The sequence below is a fragment of the Canis lupus genome, chromosome 8 (assembly GCF_011100685.1).
Source record: "Canis lupus familiaris isolate Mischka breed German Shepherd chromosome 8, alternate assembly UU_Cfam_GSD_1.0, whole genome shotgun sequence".
NCBI classification, from domain to species: Eukaryota; Metazoa; Chordata; class Mammalia; order Carnivora; family Canidae; genus Canis; species Canis lupus.
In genome coordinates, this window is record NC_049229.1 from 25,741,018 (window position 1) to 25,757,827 (window position 16,810).

The 16,810-nt window shown below is 36.0% G+C and overlaps 1 long non-coding RNA gene across 1 annotated transcript in view; it reads right to left on the minus strand.

The window, feature by feature from the left end:
* Nucleotides 1-1,275: 1,275 nt before the first annotated feature.
* LOC111097022 overlaps nt 1,276-16,810 on the minus strand; it is a 28,267-nt gene continuing 12,732 nt past the window's right edge. The window contains exons 2-5 of the long non-coding RNA XR_005362858.1: nt 15,536-15,699; nt 12,885-13,067; nt 10,120-10,357; nt 1,276-3,637 (exon numbers count right to left, since the gene is read on the minus strand). This is a non-coding gene — a long non-coding RNA (uncharacterized LOC111097022). The remainder of the gene's footprint in view (nt 3,638-10,119; nt 10,358-12,884; nt 13,068-15,535; nt 15,700-16,810) is intronic.

The window sequence follows — 16,810 nt, forward strand, 5'->3', positions numbered from 1 at the left end:
TTCCTTTTTTTCTATTCTTAGTAACCTCAGACATGAATGTGTCTGGGGAAAAAAGAATGTGTTCCCACCAATATTTTAGTGACTGCAAGGATTCCATAAAGATGTGAAAAGTCCATGATAATGAATTGAAAACTTTTTGCAAACAGCACAATTAGGTATCAATGCACAAAAAATGTCTTTATCAGAAGTTAACATAGGTAAGACCTAAATAAGAGACACATATACTTAGAAAATAGGCTGAGCTTTAATTTTGTTCACTACAAATATATGTTTTATATTTTTAAGACATTTATTGGCTGAAGCTCTAAGCAATGTTCCTATGAAGCTGTACTCATAGCTAATGTAAAAAATAAGTCTGCCTCCATCTTCTCATTGTTTAAATCCACTTTGAGCTGAACAAGTCATTGTCAGGATGAAGTCCATTATTATTGCCTCCAAATTCCTAAGTAGTGTCTTTTGACACTATTAGCTTATATGGAAAATTCTTAAGAAGATTCTGGAAAGTAAAACACCCCAAAATGGATGTGTCTACAAATAGAGACCAGCAGAATATTCATTCTTCCCTCCCTTCCTTCTTTCGTCCTCTTTCCATCTTTCCTTAAGAATACTATGTGGTAGGGATCCCTGGGTGGCGCAGCGATTTAGCGCCTGCCTTTGGCCCAGGGCGTGATCCTGGAGACCCTGGATCAAATCCCACATCCGGCTCCTGGTGCATGGAGCCTGCTTCTCCTTCTGCCTATGTCTCTGCCTCTCTCTCTCTGTGTGACTATCATAAATAAATAAAAATTTTTAAAAAATGTTTAAAAAAAAAAAGAATACTATGTGGTATTGTGTATCCTAAATGTAATCAGAAGGAAAAACTGTAGAGCCGCAAGGAATAGAATCAGGACATTTAGCCAGCCATCTATTCCATCCTGGGAATAGCATGAGTTTGTGGAACCGTGACTATGATTCAGAAGCTAGGTTCAACTTCTTGGAGAACCATTTTGCCCAAAGATAAATGCTCTATGGGAAAAATAGGTTATGTCTTTCTGGGGTGTGTATTTGCAGTGAAGGAAATTTGAACTGGACCTAGACAGATCAGTAGGGATTTGATAAAAAGGTAAATGTAGGGAATTCTTATATAAAAATAACATTTTCAAATGCAAGGTAGAGAGTTTCTACATAAATTCAGAGTGATTGGACTCTTGGAAGTGTAGTACAGAATGGCAGGAAATAAGATGGCATCAAATCAGGACGGATCTTATATGTCAAATTGAAGAGTTTAGCCTTTATTCTATAAACAATGCAAAACACACACTTTCAAAGAAGAAGTCAGTGAGTCTATAATAAAGGTATTTTTGTTAGATGGGCATTTTTTCCAATTCTCCAGCAAGAAAAGATTGAAAAAATAATACTGATAGTGTCTCTTATTTAAAAAATATTTACTTTATTCTTACTGTCCTATAGGTGATGTACTAAGTACTGGGCATATAATGTTGTAATGGTTTCTGTCATTTGGTGGAGGAGACCTACAAATGGTCACATAATGAGTGTCAAGTGCTCCTATGGGTACAATGCTAATACATAGGAGGGAAATTTAACTTGGTCTTGTGGAGCTGGGGAAAGCTTTTTAAGGAAGTTACATCCACCTTGAAACTTGACAGTTGGCATCACTTGTTACTTATTTAATTATGCAGCGTTTTAATCTCACAGTGTACATTTAATCACTCTCAAAAACCTTCCTCTTTTTAAATGAACAAGACTCTTCAGTACAGTACTTGTTAAAGATAAATATATGGACAATTAGTCTTTACAGTTAAGATTACACTGCTTGTACAAAAACAAATCATTAAGACCTCTTAGAGAACAGGATCTTAATGAGGTTTATCCCCATCTGAGTGGGCTACATCTTGCACACAGTATTCTCTTTCTTAAATGACACATGCCTGTCTATTCATAATTTTGTATAAAAGAAAAGATGTTGTCTAAAAGAAAAGTACACTTCTGTGTCTCGCTTCTACCCTTATGACTGTAATACCACTTCATTTCTGCCATTCTGGTCACCAAAGGTGTTTGGGTTCCCCTATACCATGTAATAATGATACCAGTGAGGTGTCCTACAGTTCAACTCAATCCTGACACAATGTACCTGGAGATAGTATCAGATCACACAGGTTAAGGGGCCATTCCTAAGGACTGCCTCCCACCCCATCCACTTCAGACATTCATCACAAGTCCAGGTTGATACCTGTACTTCTGAGCAACCAGCTATATATGAGAGATTCCCACAATGCCCTCCTTGAATTGATTGATTTGCTAAAACATTTCACAGAACTCAGGGAAACCTTTTACTTACTAGATAACTGATTGCATATGAAAGGATGGTAATTCAAGCTTTCAGTTTTAAGCTGAATAACTTCTTAGGATCCAATGTACAACATAGTGACTGTAGTTCATAATATTGCACCATATATTTGAAATTTGCTAAGAGAGTAGGTCTTAAGCATTCTCACCACCACCACCACCCACACACACAGAGATAATAATTATGTGAGGTAATAAATATGTTAATTAACCTGATGGTGGTAATCATTTCACAGAGGGGACATGTATCAAATCACAGTGTATACTTTATAGACAACTGTATATATCAGTTATCCCTCAGTAAAGCAAGAGAGAAAAAAAATAATTACAAAATACATATATTACTCAAGAAACAGCTAGATGGGATAAATGCAAAGGGCAAAGGTGTGTGGGAAGGAGTACAGCCCTTCCAAGCCCTTTCCAGGGATTATACCCTCTCAATATCTACCCCCCCCCCATGTTTATCTACCAGGAAGCTCTCCAGACCATAGTTCAGGGTTATGTATGGAACCTTTATTATGTATGCATGATTGACTGAATCATTGGCCATTAGTGACTGATTCAACCTCCAGCCTCTCCCCTCCCCAGAGTTCAGAGTCAGGACTAAAAGTTCACCCCTCAAATTACAGTTGGCTCCCCTAACAACTAGCCCTCATTCTTAGGGGCTTTCCAAAAGTCACCTCATTAACGTAAACTGAGTGTAGTTGGAAGGGTCTTGTTATGAATAGCAAAAGACATCCTTATTGCTCTCCTCATTTAGGAAATGCTAAGTATGTCAGGAACAAGTGGAAACCAAATATATCTGTCTAGTTATAAATAACAATATCACACATAGCTTTTTGCCCTCTCTCCCTAGGTGACTTACTAAAAGAGTATTCTGTTTTTCTTTTCTCCTTCTGGAGTTCATTGTAGTTTAACAAACAAGACACTATTTCATATTTAACTTACTGACTCAAGCTTTCTTTGCCTCAACAGCTGGGATAATGCAGCCTCAGCAAATGAAAGTAAATTGTAATACTTTTCTACCCAAGCAACCTTGCTGAAATTATTTCTTCCCCCAGCCCAATTCTTTCTTCATGATTCAATGACACAAAAGGAACATGACACAAAAGAAGAACACTCAGATTCACTTCAGATGAGCACTAAATGCTTGAAATCTCCAGAATTAAAGATAGCAACACTGTTTCCATTTCTGAAACTTTGATTCCAGATCATGTCCTTATGCCCCTGCTGCCTTGGTGGAAACCCAGGAGCCTCTGCATAGTTCTAATCGGTGTGTAGCTCCAGACACCTATAGGAGACAAGGAGACTCTAGTCACATTAGTCATCCATGGTTGTGAAGACAAAAATAGATTTGTCTCATTAACACACAGAATTAACTTCAGAGCATTCAAATGAGGAGCTTTCTGAAGGGGGTTATTTACAGAACTATAGGCAAAAGGAGAAGGGATGCCTGGGTGGCTCAGCAGTTAGGCATTTGCCTTCAGCCCAGGGCATGATCCTGGAGTCCCAAGGTCAAGTCCCACATCCGGCTCCCTGCATGGAGCCTGGTCCTCCCTCTGCCTGTGTCTCTGCCTCTCTCTCTCTCGTGAATAAATAAATGAAATCTTAAAAAAAAAAAAAAAAAAAAAGGAGAGGACATTGAGATATTAACATATCTAAGGCTAAAAAAAGGAAGGGGAAGAAACAGCATTGCCAGAGCCCAGTGAGCAGAAGTCACCAGGAGAGTAGCCATCTGGGAGGAACAATAGACCTGAAGGTTTGCAGCTACTGCCCAGACTAGTGCTGAAGCTGGGAAGAGATGCCCAGGCTCTTCTTATTGTCCTCACATCTCTTGCTGGTGTGTCTGTGATTACAGAGTCCATCAGGAAGCCAGCACAGGAGAGATCCCAGAAAGCACAATTTGCATGATCACTCTCCCAACAGCCTGGACTGAGAAACGGGAGGTTGTTCACCTTAGGTTTCTTATTCCTTCTCCTACTATCCTGTCTTTCAAGATGAGGTCATTCGTGCTTTGGTGTCTGGACCATTTCCACAAATGACCAGATAAGTCCTCCCCTCAGAACTGTAGCCCTGTATGTCATAGAAGCAGGATATTGTATATTTCATATTACATGTGTAACAGTTCTCATCTACTCTATTAAAAAAAACTGTCAACAAGAGTCTCAGAAAAACAGGTTGAAAATATTTCTTTTCCTCGCCACTATAGAAAAATGGACCCTATTCTATCTCACAAAACTAGTTACAATAAAGTCATAAACTGAGATTATTCAATTCTATACCAGTAGATTAACCTATATGCTGTGTTCAGAGTAATAATGTGTGCAAAATTTGTAACTGTATTCCATTTCCATTAATTTTGCCCTTGCAAATATTATTGTTTACAGGGGAATCTTTTTAGACACCTAGACATGAAGAATCATTTCTCTGTCCCATACAACATAACAGTAACTTTTAAAAGTCTGTTTTTCTTAGTCAATTTATTTGATAAGATCTTGCAGAAGAAATAATATTTAAATAAACATCTGTGCTTTTCTGAATGTATAAGCTTTTCTACTTCTTTCCAAAAAGGTTAAAATCTAAAATCTTGCTCTTATGCTTTTAGCCATAAGTGTGTAACATGTAAATTAGGAGTATGCTGGATGCCCTCTCTTAACAAAGAGATTAAGAATGTTTTTCTCACTTAACAATTTCTTTCAATCCATAAAAAAGAAGGACATCTTACCATTTGGAACAACATGGATGAATTGTGAGGGCATTATACTAAGTGAAATAAGTCACAGAAAGACAAAGACCATATGATCTCACTTTTATGTGGAATCTTAAAAAAATAAACTCATAAGCACAGAACAGATTGGTAGTTGCCTTTAAGTAAAGGGTTGAGGTAGATAAAATGGGTGAAATATTTGCAAATTTTATATTTGATAAGAGATTAATATCCAAAACAAATAAATTCTATAAATCAATAAAAACAAAAAATCCAATTAAAAAATAGGGAGAGGATCTGAATAAACATTTTCCCAAGGAACAAATACAGATGGCCAACAGGTATATGAAAAAGTGCCCAACATCACTAATTATCAGAGAAATGCAAATTAAAATTGCAATGAGATATCTCACTTCACACCACTTAGAATGCCTAGTAGCAAAAAAGCAAGAAATAGCAAGTGTTGAGTATGATACAGAGGAAAGACAACCCTTGTGCACTCCTGGGGGGGGGGGGGGGCAGGGGGAATGTAAGCTGGTTCAGTCACTATAGAAAATAGTGTGGGGGAAAAAAATTAAAAATAGAACTACTATCCAAATCTGTGCCTCTATGTTTATTGCAACACTATTTACAATGTTTCAAGACATGGAAACAACCTAAGTATACATCAATAGATGAATGGATAAAGAAAATATACATAATGGAATATCATTGAGGCATAAAAAGGAGGGAAATCTTGCCATCTGGAACCACATTGATGGACCTTGTGGGCATTATGCTAAGTAAAATAAGCCAGACAGAGAAAAATGAATACTGTATGATCTTATATGTAGAATCTGAAAAAGAGCATTAAAAATCTGAACTCATACAAAAGAGAACAGATTGATTTGTGCCAGAAGCAAAAGGCATGTGGTGGCAGAAATGGATTAAGAAATGGTCAAAAGGTACAAACTTCCAGTTATAAAATAAAGCATGAGGATGTAATGTATAGCATGTGGCTATAGTTAATAATATTGTATTTGCATATTTAAAAGTTGCCAAGAGAATAAATCTTAAATCTTAGTTCTTAAATCTTAAATTGTAACCATGTAGTGGTCATTTTGCAATATACATGTTATATATGCTGCACACTTGAAACAAATATAAAGTTATATCTCAATTTTAAGAAATCAGCATTGTCTAGTTTCCATTGACAACTCTACTTGGAAATCTTCATCATAGTTTACATGTAACATGTTCCAAAAGTGAATCCATCTTCTTCATAAGCAGGTCCTTCTCCAAATATTTTTAAATGGTTTTCTATTGCTCTTGAAATTAAAAACAAAACTACTTAGATGGCATATAAGGCTCCATGTTAACCTTCAGGTCTTATCTTGTTCTAGTCACAAAGTTGGGTAAATTTCTACATCAGTGTTTGTATACTTTGATTGTTCAAGCCCACCATTCTTTCTGTAGCTTCTGGAATTAGCTTTGCAAAAGCTGTTCCCTTAGGCCTCCTTTTCCCTGTCCTCTACTAATTGGCTTAGTGAACTCAGATCCCTGCTCAAAATTCATTTTCTTATTATTTCTCTAAAACACGTATTCTAAATCAAATCCTTCTATATTTTATTTTGTGGAGTTATCAGTTTTAATTAAGTATTTATCTGATAATATTTTTGCTCTCTATGCTACAATCTCCATGAAGGTTGAGTTCATGTATTGAATCTCAGTGAATTAGTATACCTATTAGTTAATAAAATAAAAATACTGAATACATGAAAGAAATTCATGAATAATTTATCTGTCAATTCTGGCCTTTGGTTGACAAAGCTATTATACCATGCAAAATGATGAATGGTCCTTGTAAGAATCATTTTCTTCACTGTTTTTTTTATTACAAATTGCTAATATTGTTCCAAATACTTGTTTGCTGGGATTCTGATTCCATGAGTCCAAAATATACTTATGTTATAAATTTTTATTTTTTTTAATTTTTTTTTTATTTTTTTTTTAAATATTTTATTTATTATTTATTTATTTAAGTCACAGACAGAGAGAGAGAGAGAGGCAGAGACACAGGCAGAGAGAGAAGCAGGCTCCATGCACCAGGAGCCCGATGTGGGATTCGATCCCGGGTCTCCAGGATCGCGCCCTGGGCCAAAGGCAGGCGCCAAACCGCTGCGCCACCCAGGGATCCCTGTTATAAATTTTTAAATCACTATACTGCTAAATAGTATAATTTCTTTAATTGCAAGTCAACTCAGGAAGATGAATGAGAAGACTTGCCTGTATAAATATGCTCATCATCCTAGCTATAAGCATATTGATCATTGGATTCATCTCTTAGCTTTTATGGGCAAATGAATTAATATAAGTAGATGAGCCATTATACACTTATCAAGAGGCAATATTTTGTCTCTGTTTAACCATCATGCAATCACATAGGGAGAGCTTGTTATAAAGTATTCAATTAAACTATGAACTAAAACCCTATCTACCTAAATGAAACAAAGATGTGGAAATATTTGTCATATAACTCCTAAATCAATAAATTTTGGAATTGGAAGTCATTTTATAGACTAACTTTTGTCTTAAAAGTGAGGAAAATGAGATCGTTGAGTAAATGTTTTATCCCAAGTCACCCACCTTTTTAATAATATATGTCTAGATCTAGGACATCTAATTCCTAGTCTTTTGTTCTTCTTAGATATCAAATAATTCCTAATCTCTTATTCTTTTCAGATACTAACTTTTATCTAATTTTTTTGTACCAGAATAGCATGGATAATTAGCTTAATTTACCAGTTCATGAAGTCATGATGATTACCATTCTTATGTCTAGAGCTTTAGGTTTAATCATTTGGCATATAAAATGGTAACTAGCAACTGCCCAAATACATCTTAATTGCAAGCCTATTGAGCTATTTTATTTTATTATTTTTTTAATTTTTTATTTATTATTTATGATAGTCACATACAGAGAGAGAGAGAGAGGCAGAGACACAGGCAGAGGGAGAAGCAGGCTCCATGCACCGGGAGCCCGACGTGGGATTCGATCCCGGGTCTCCAGGATCGTGCCCTGGGCCAAAGGCAGGTGCCAAACCGCTGCGCCACCCAGGGATCCCGAGCTATTTTATAAGAAGCAATTGATCTACAATTTTCAGCATACCATTACAGTGCATTTTTTTAAATGTGTAAATCTAGTACTTAATAAGGAAAAAAAAACACGTTTCCAGGCTTCAAGTACTAGATAAATCTCAAAAGAACTGAACATTAGCTGCATTTAGCTGATAACTGCACAGGGTGTTAGAAGATGTACAGAATCTGTGTAGGTGAGAGGAGAGTAGGATAAGAATGAAAGAAGAGTATAGAAAGAAGAATGAGTTCAAGATATATCACAAAAGCAACATGTTTTTATGACTTCGATAATTACTAGGACAACAACTTCTTGCAGATAGGTTGCTTTACCTTGTGTAATAAAATACATCAGCTTATATCTAGAAATTTCTCTATACATCCTTTTCATGCATGATTTTAAAATAGATGATAGGGTATCTGAAAAATTAGCAATAGGTTGGAAATTCTGGAATAAGAATTAAATAATAGCTTTAAAATATTTTGATATACTATTTTGATTTTTTTTTTAAGTTTAGAGAGAGTGCATAAATAGGGGGCAGGGGCAGAAGGAGAGAGAATTCACAAGACTTCTTGTTGAGTGCAGAGGCTGAAGTGGGGTTCAATCTCTGTGATCATGACGTGAGCTAAAATCAAAAACTGGAGGCCCAACTGACTGAGCCACCCAGGCACCCCTATTTTGATTTTTACCTAGTCTTTTATAGCTCTCTCGTATAATGCAACCACTAAATGCAATGGCTATGGCATTCTTCAGCTACAGAGAAATAAGTCTGGTGATTGGATTAATATACTGCACTACAGTTTATTTATTTGGCGACAATGAAAACAGTAGGCTTGAGGTTGTTGAGTTATACCACATAGTGATTAAAGAGACGTTGGTACCCATAAAGAAAGAAAACAAGCATATTTTCTACTTCCTATAGGTAAAAAACCAATAACAAGTGATTCACTGCTAACAGATCTCTTTCCCTAAGCCTTGTTAGATACTCAGTAATTCACCACTGTATTTTTTGAGTAACAGGCAACAAGACTAAAACAGCAAGTGCTTCATTTATTTTCTAGCCTGAGTCAAAACTAAGCAGCTCCATGCTGGCACAGCTTTGTGGAGAAACCTGTAACTTTTATTGTTTTCTAAGGAGTTTGAAACTCACTATGGATTACTGGGTTTTTAACATAGAAAGAGAAAGGACTCATCAGCTAAGCTGGAGAGTCATCTCCATTTTATAAACCAAATGAACATTTGAGGGTTCTCTTGAAAAATATACAAGGAGCTTGGCATTTCTAAAATATACCATAATTTTACTTCAATAAAAGCTGTTTTCTGGAATAATCCATATATATGCATACCTCATTTTATAGCACTTCATCTTATTGCAGATATTGTGATTTTTACAAATTGATATTTTGTGGCATCAAGTAAGTCTTATCTGCACCATTTTTCTAAGTGCTCACTTTGTCAGATTTTGTAATTCTCACAATCAAAGTTTTTCATTATTATTTTGTTATGGTAATCTGTGATCAGTGATTATGCCTCACTGAAACTCTGATGAGGAATAGCATGTTTTAGCAATAAAGTATTTTTTAATTAAGGTATGAACATTTTTTAGACATGCTACTAGACACTTAATAGACTTCAGTGTAATGTAGTGTAAACATAATTTTTATATGATCTGGGAAACCAAAATATTCATTTGACTCACTGTATTATAATATTTGCTTTATTGTGGTGACCTGGAACCAAAGCCACACTATTTCTGAGGAATACCTGTACTCCCTGCAGGCAATCTTATAAGTTGACTCTGTATGTTGTGTATTTATTTACTTATAAATATACAAATATATGAAAATGAGCCAGTGTGTGTGTATGTGTGTATATATATTTGCAGGCTTTGGAGTTTGAATTCATGTAGTGATGATGAATGTTAATAGACCTGTTTTGTCACTTGTCATACCTATATCTGTGTTGGGTCCCAGGCTCCCAGTGCCATTTGAGCTGCCCAAGAGCACATGTATGTTTTGGAACAGGCATATTGGGAGATGAGGTTCAGTTAAATCATGCATATTCTAACCATGGTAGATGCAGATTTCCTGATTCAAATTGGCACTTCATAATTTCTGTGCGATCTTGTGCAAATTAGTGAACTTTCTTTGCCTTTGCTTCTTCAGCCTCCAAGTTAAACAAATATGCACCTGGAAGAGAGAGAATAATGTGACTATATGAAGGGCCTCAGTGGTAGTTGACCAAAAGTATTTCCTATGGAATATACGCATTATATAGTTAACAGAGAGATAAATGCTTCAAAGCTACATATTTTTCATGTAAAATTGGGATTCTAAATCCAATAAAGAATAATTGAGTATTTACTTTTTTAAAGGTTTTATTTATTCATCAGAAACACAGAGAGAGAGAAAGAGAGAGAGAGAGAAAGAGAGAGAGAGGCAGAGACATAGGCAGAGGGTGAAACAGACTCCATCCAGGGAGCCTGATGTGGGACTTGATCCTGGGACTCCAGGATCACATCCTGGGCTGAAGGCAGGTGTTAAACCACTGAGCTACCCAGGTGTCCCAGAGTATTTATGTATTTAAATTTTTTTTTTTATCTTTTGAGATAGCACAGAGGGAAAGGGAGAAGCAGGCTCCTGCTGAGCAGAAAGCCTAACACAGGGCTTAATCCCAGGACCCTGAGATCACAACCTAAGCCAAAGGCGGACACTTAAATGAACCATGCAGGCAACCCAAGAGTAATTGAGTATTAAATCTAGAAAATCTCAAGGTAGCATTTTCTGAACACCTCCCATCATATCACCCAGGATTTTTTCATCAAAGTCTAAAGTGACCACAAAGAATAAGCCATTACCATGTATTCTGTGAGACTAAGGGGTGACAGTCTTACTTCATCTCTAAGAATGTACTTTAGTTAACTTCAGGTCTACTGATGACTGTACTTTCTTTCCTTTTTTTTTTTTTTTTTTTTTTTTTAATAGAGTGCAAGAGCAGAGGTGGGAGTGGTGGGAGACAGAGGGAGAGAGAGAATCTTAAGCAGGTTCCATGCCCAGTGCAGAGCTCAATGCAGGGCTCAATCTTATGACCCTGAGATCATGACCTGAGCTGAAATTGAGTCTGACACTTAATGGACTGAACCACCCAGGTACCCCACTGCTTCTTTCCTTCTGAAAGAGCTCTGTTCAAGTAGATAAAGCCCTAGTAATACAGTAAAACTCACCTTCTTGCCCCATGCTCCAATTCTCTTAATTCTTTTCTCTATTTCCTTACTCCTACCACACCAATAGCCAAATTGTCATGTACAATGGTGTAGTTTGTGCACATGCACAAAGGGACCTGCCCATGGGAGCAGCTAAAGACTGAAATTCAACTTGCATTCTTCTTACCAACCAATGTTCACCCTGCAGGGGGGCATATTTTTCTAAATTATACAATTAAATAGAGTATCAATAACTAATGAGACAACCTAAGAATCTTTTTACATCACAGTAGGAGAGAATGACCAATAATAATGTTTTAAAATGAAATTAAAAAGAAATCCTAAAATTCCAAAGGATAAAAGAGGGTCAATTTGTGTGTATACATATATATATATATGCATAATATTTACAATATGTATGTATAATATGTATACACATATATATTACACATATATATTTTCCATTCTGTAGAATTATAGACATTCAATTTCTATTGTTCCATTTCCTTTTCTCATAAAGAACCAAGGGAGACCTAAGGAAAGACTAAAACTGACAGGCTGATTTTAGCTAAAATCCAATCTCTTGGGACCTCTGCAAAATGTTACTTCTTATGCATGCATGTCTAGTAGTTGATGGACACCAGCAATACTTTTGCAAAATTTCCTGTCAGACCTATGTATATGCTATAATGAAAGTAAAATATTTAAATCTTCAGCTGTATGGTGAACTCTCTTCTTGAATTAAGTGGTGGGAATCCCATAAAGATACTTCACACATCCATAAAAAAAATGAAAATTAGGCTTAGTCCATTTCATATTCCAAAACGTGGTGCTTGGCTTGCAGATAAGATCCTTTTAATTCAAGCCATGAAACCTCTTGCATAGAATCAAAGACTAATACCTGAAATTTCTTATCTTTGGTTGCATTTTTCGATCTTTTTGGAGCAGCTGTGCAAAACATTTCAAGACTAATAGCTCCAGCAAGTGGAATCCATCATTCCTCCCTCACTCCTTGGTTTACAGAGCACTTACCTCTAGCCTCAAGTAGAAAAGGGAGTTTTAGCTATAAAACATTGACAGTCAGACTCTAGTGCTGAGATTCCTGACAATTTAATAAAGGTTTTTCTCCTGTGTATTGTTGCCACTTTTGTGGCCCTGATGCAGTGACTTCAGAAAGAATGGGTGACCCTGATCAAGGAAACATACTGATCAAATTACTGTACTCCTTTCCTCTTCATTTCATAAGCACTGATTGATTTATAATGTGTTCAAGCAGACTGGCCTTTTAGCTCTGAAACTTTCCTTTTGTATACTTTGTAATATAGGTGTGGCAGAAATGATTTTTGACGTTGGCATCTGCCAATTAACATGATATTGTGAGACCTAAAAGATAGCAAAGACTAAGACACTGATTATGGTGCATTGTTACACACTGAATATTTGGATGACTTACACTTATCCATGGACCTTTCAACATTGAGACAACTAAATAAGTAATGCATCAGAAAAGTTACCTTTGAAAGATGAGAGGATCTGCTCACAAATCATTGACATCAAACTCTTCATTATGTTACTGTGCAAATCCTTGTATCCTTTCTTTAACATTTGAAAAGTAATCACACACTGTACCACCAGGATAGCATGAATATATATTTCATGGATGCAAAAGAAGTATTTTCATTTATTTTGGTGTATTCCTAAAAATTGAAAAAAAAAATTTAAAAGGCTTTTTTCATGCATATGCCAGAATGTTCTTGAAGAATCATACATATGCATGCTATGAATGCACTTCATAAACTGCACACATTATTTCATTTTTCTAGAGGCATGGTATAATTTCCTTCAAGGTGTAATTGTGTATTTAAGAAAACTCCAAAGACATTTGAAATTGTCAAATAATTGAGATGGGGTTTTTTCCAAAATTATTATTTCATGAGAGAAATTTAATGCTTTACATTAAAAACACTATAATATTAATATTAATATTTATTTTAAAACATTGTAATAGGGCAGCCCAGATGGCTCAGTGGTTTAGCACCGCCTTCAGCCCAGGGCCTGATCCTGGAGACTCGGCATCTAGTCCCACATCAGGCTCCCTGCATGGAGCCTGCTTCTCCCTCTGCCTGTCTCTGCCTCTCTCTCTCTCTCTCTGTGTGTCTCTTATGAATAAATAAAATCTTTTAAAATAATAAATAAATAAATAAATAATAAAACATTGTAATATGAGTAGAAACTGAAGCAAATGACAGTGTTCAGCTTTGAACAGATCTTTTAATAGCTGTTGAGCGACCCATTTAACCTCAGAAATCTGCTCTGATCCTTTTTAAAAATCTTGAGTTGTGAGTAAATATGTAACTGATGATAAAACTATATGGTACTGAAAAAGTGAAACAAACCTATTAGAATAGCAAAGTTCCATAGCAGTATATAGAATATATTGAACTTACTTCTATTGCTATCAATTATGTACAGTGCTCTCTAACTGACAGATTTTATATAAAACTCCCTCTCTTCTCTATAAATTGTAAAAAAATCCATGAGTCTATACTAAATTTTTCAAATCTTATGGAAGACTCTTCCTGACAATTACTGGATGAGTGAATTTCAAACAAAGCTTCTGAGGAGAAGCAATCCAAGTGTACAAAGAACATTACCTAAAAATCCCTACCATGCACTGATACAGATGGAATAAGAGACGCTTGAACTTTATTCCAAGTAGAAGATCTCAAATTCTGTAATTAAACTAGAATATTCTGATTACTATTTATTTTCAAGGTTTCTATGAACACAATTTAGAATTAAAATGCTAAAATTTCAATCAAGCTCTTAAGAAGGGAAAACTAAAATGTTAATGCTGACTTGTATATCTAAACTTGACAAGTCAAGAGTCAAATGCAAATTTAGTTAATCATAAAGAGCCTGTGTCTCCCACACATACACAGCATGAATTAAAAAAATCAAGTCTTATGATATAATAAATTGAGATAAACTTTATGTGCTAATTTGTTTCAAATTTTGTTGAAGAACTATCTAGTGAGTGCCTGCTATAATCTTAGAAGATTGAAAATTTCAGAGAGGAACAAAACAAAACCCAAACTTTAAAGACATTAAGTTTTAATTATTATGTGGCAAATATGTGGGAGATATTTCTGAATGTATACTGACATGTATCAAGCACTGTCAGAGTCAACATTGGTGCCCAGAAATCATGATTGATTTGCCTGTGATATTCAAGGTGTTGTTTCAAGGATATTGGCACCTTGAAATACAGTAGAATAAATGTGTTGTCTACCTTCTAGTGAAGGGTATAGACTAGTTTACGTGTTGGTTCAGAAGCTATTGTGCAGTGTATAATAATTTTATATCTCAACTTAGCTAGCCACTGGGTGCCCAGACTAAACGTAGTTTCTGAGGTATGTCTGTCACGGAGTTTCAGGGTAAAATTAGCATTTAAATCAGAGGACTCAGTAAAGTAGATTACTCTCTGCAGGGTAGTCTGGGCCTAAATAGGACAAAAGATGTAGGAAGGAGAAATTTGTCCTCCCCGCCCCCACCCGCCACCCTCCACCTGCCTTACTAATTGTACTAGGACATCTCATCTCCTCTAGCTTAGCTCTTAAACTGAGATTTACACCACTGGTTGCCCCAATTCTCAGGCCTTCGGATTCAGACCAGTTATACCACGGGCTTTCCTGGATGTCCTGCTCATATTAAATAGATTCCTCAGAACAAATCTCACTCTCTCTCATACACCATATCTTCCTGCTGGTTCTGGTTCTGTGAAGAACACTGATGAATACACATTGTTTATGCTGAAACTCATCAGTTGAAACATGAACCATTATCTTCTAAAAAGCCGATGTTTGGACTGTCCTAAATGAATCCCACCTAGAAGACAGTGCAGCTGATATACACTCTCTTTCCTAATGTATGTAGCTGTTTGTTCTGATAGAAACTAAGTGGGATACCATGTAGATTTTCCCTAAGAGGTCCATAAATGGAAAGTACTGTTTGGGACTAAAACTGTACCTAGTCTAGGGGCTCAATACTTATTTGTTAAACCAACCAACACCGTTTACTTCCCTCTCCAAGTGAGGCTCACAAAACAATTTTGCTAATGAGTTTTGGGAGTACAAATTTCAAGGGAACAGGGTGATAATTATACCGTTAGCTACATCCTTGTCCTTGTGTATAACCATTAATTTTAGTGTGTGATTTTCTCACTCCCTTTTTCCCCTCTTCCTTCTGTACTTTCTGTTGATAGATTCTTCTTTTCTCCTTCCTTCTTTATCCTTTCTTTGGATGGGTAGACACTTCATGGTTAGTTTTCTGCAGAGAATGATAAAAAGGTAAATCAATTTTGGTTTTAAATTCACATCTACTATCTTTCCATTACTTTTTTTAAAAAGATTTATTTATTTATTCATGAGAGACAGCAAGAGAGAGGCAGAGACACAGGCAGAGGGAAAAGCAGGCTCCCCTGGGGAGCCTGATGTGGGACTTGATCCTACAAACTATAAAGTGCTATAATTTTATAGCATAAAAGTAGTATAACTACTTTGTTGTGATTATTTCTCTATAGCATACATTGTAGCATACATTGTATTTATAGTGTATAAGATGCCCTTCAAGTAGATATTAAGAACAATGAAGACACATTGTATTACAGTTATTTGCTATTAACACCAATTGGGGGTGATTGTTTTTCTTTATTAGTTTCCTTGGAAACTAGTTTATGGATCACTTATATTAAGGTATGAAAACAGAAGCACCATAGTTTGACCCAGAGTTTTAATTGACCTATGTTATGTATAGCCTCAGAGTCACTGCCTGTGTATAAAATAAACACATACCTCAGGCTGATTTCAGTGTAACAATGGCATAGGAACATGAATACTATCAGTGATATGTAGACTACCAAGACTTATTAAATCTCTGCAGAATACCTGTCCTGTCATTTAAATACATGGGAACTCTTACTGCTTAAATGGAACTTTAACTGGTTCAGAAACACTCACGTCTTCGGGCTCTGAAAGAGCAAAGGTCTCTAAGAAAATACCACAGGTAGACCAAGGTTTGCTTCTTGGCTTTGCTGTGGATTCCCTGGATGAACTGATCAAATCTGGGCTTGTACCTGTGTTCTTCAACCCAAAGAAGAGTTATCTAAACACTGACAACCATGTAAAGAGGGGCACTATTTGCAGATATTAAGGGGCACAGTAAAGTAAATGATTTTAAGAACGTTTTTAAACTAAAGCCTTTAAAAGCCGATTTTTTTTTTCCATAGAAACTTATAGGAAGCACAAGCTTGAAACCTCCTCCTGGAAAAAAGAAAGGTGCATTGTGGCAGCTTCTGCCTGCTGGCAAGAGGAGATTGTTAAATTTGGGGGAATTTTATGAACCAGTGGTAAAATAGTTTGTAGCTTGAAATTATCCATGA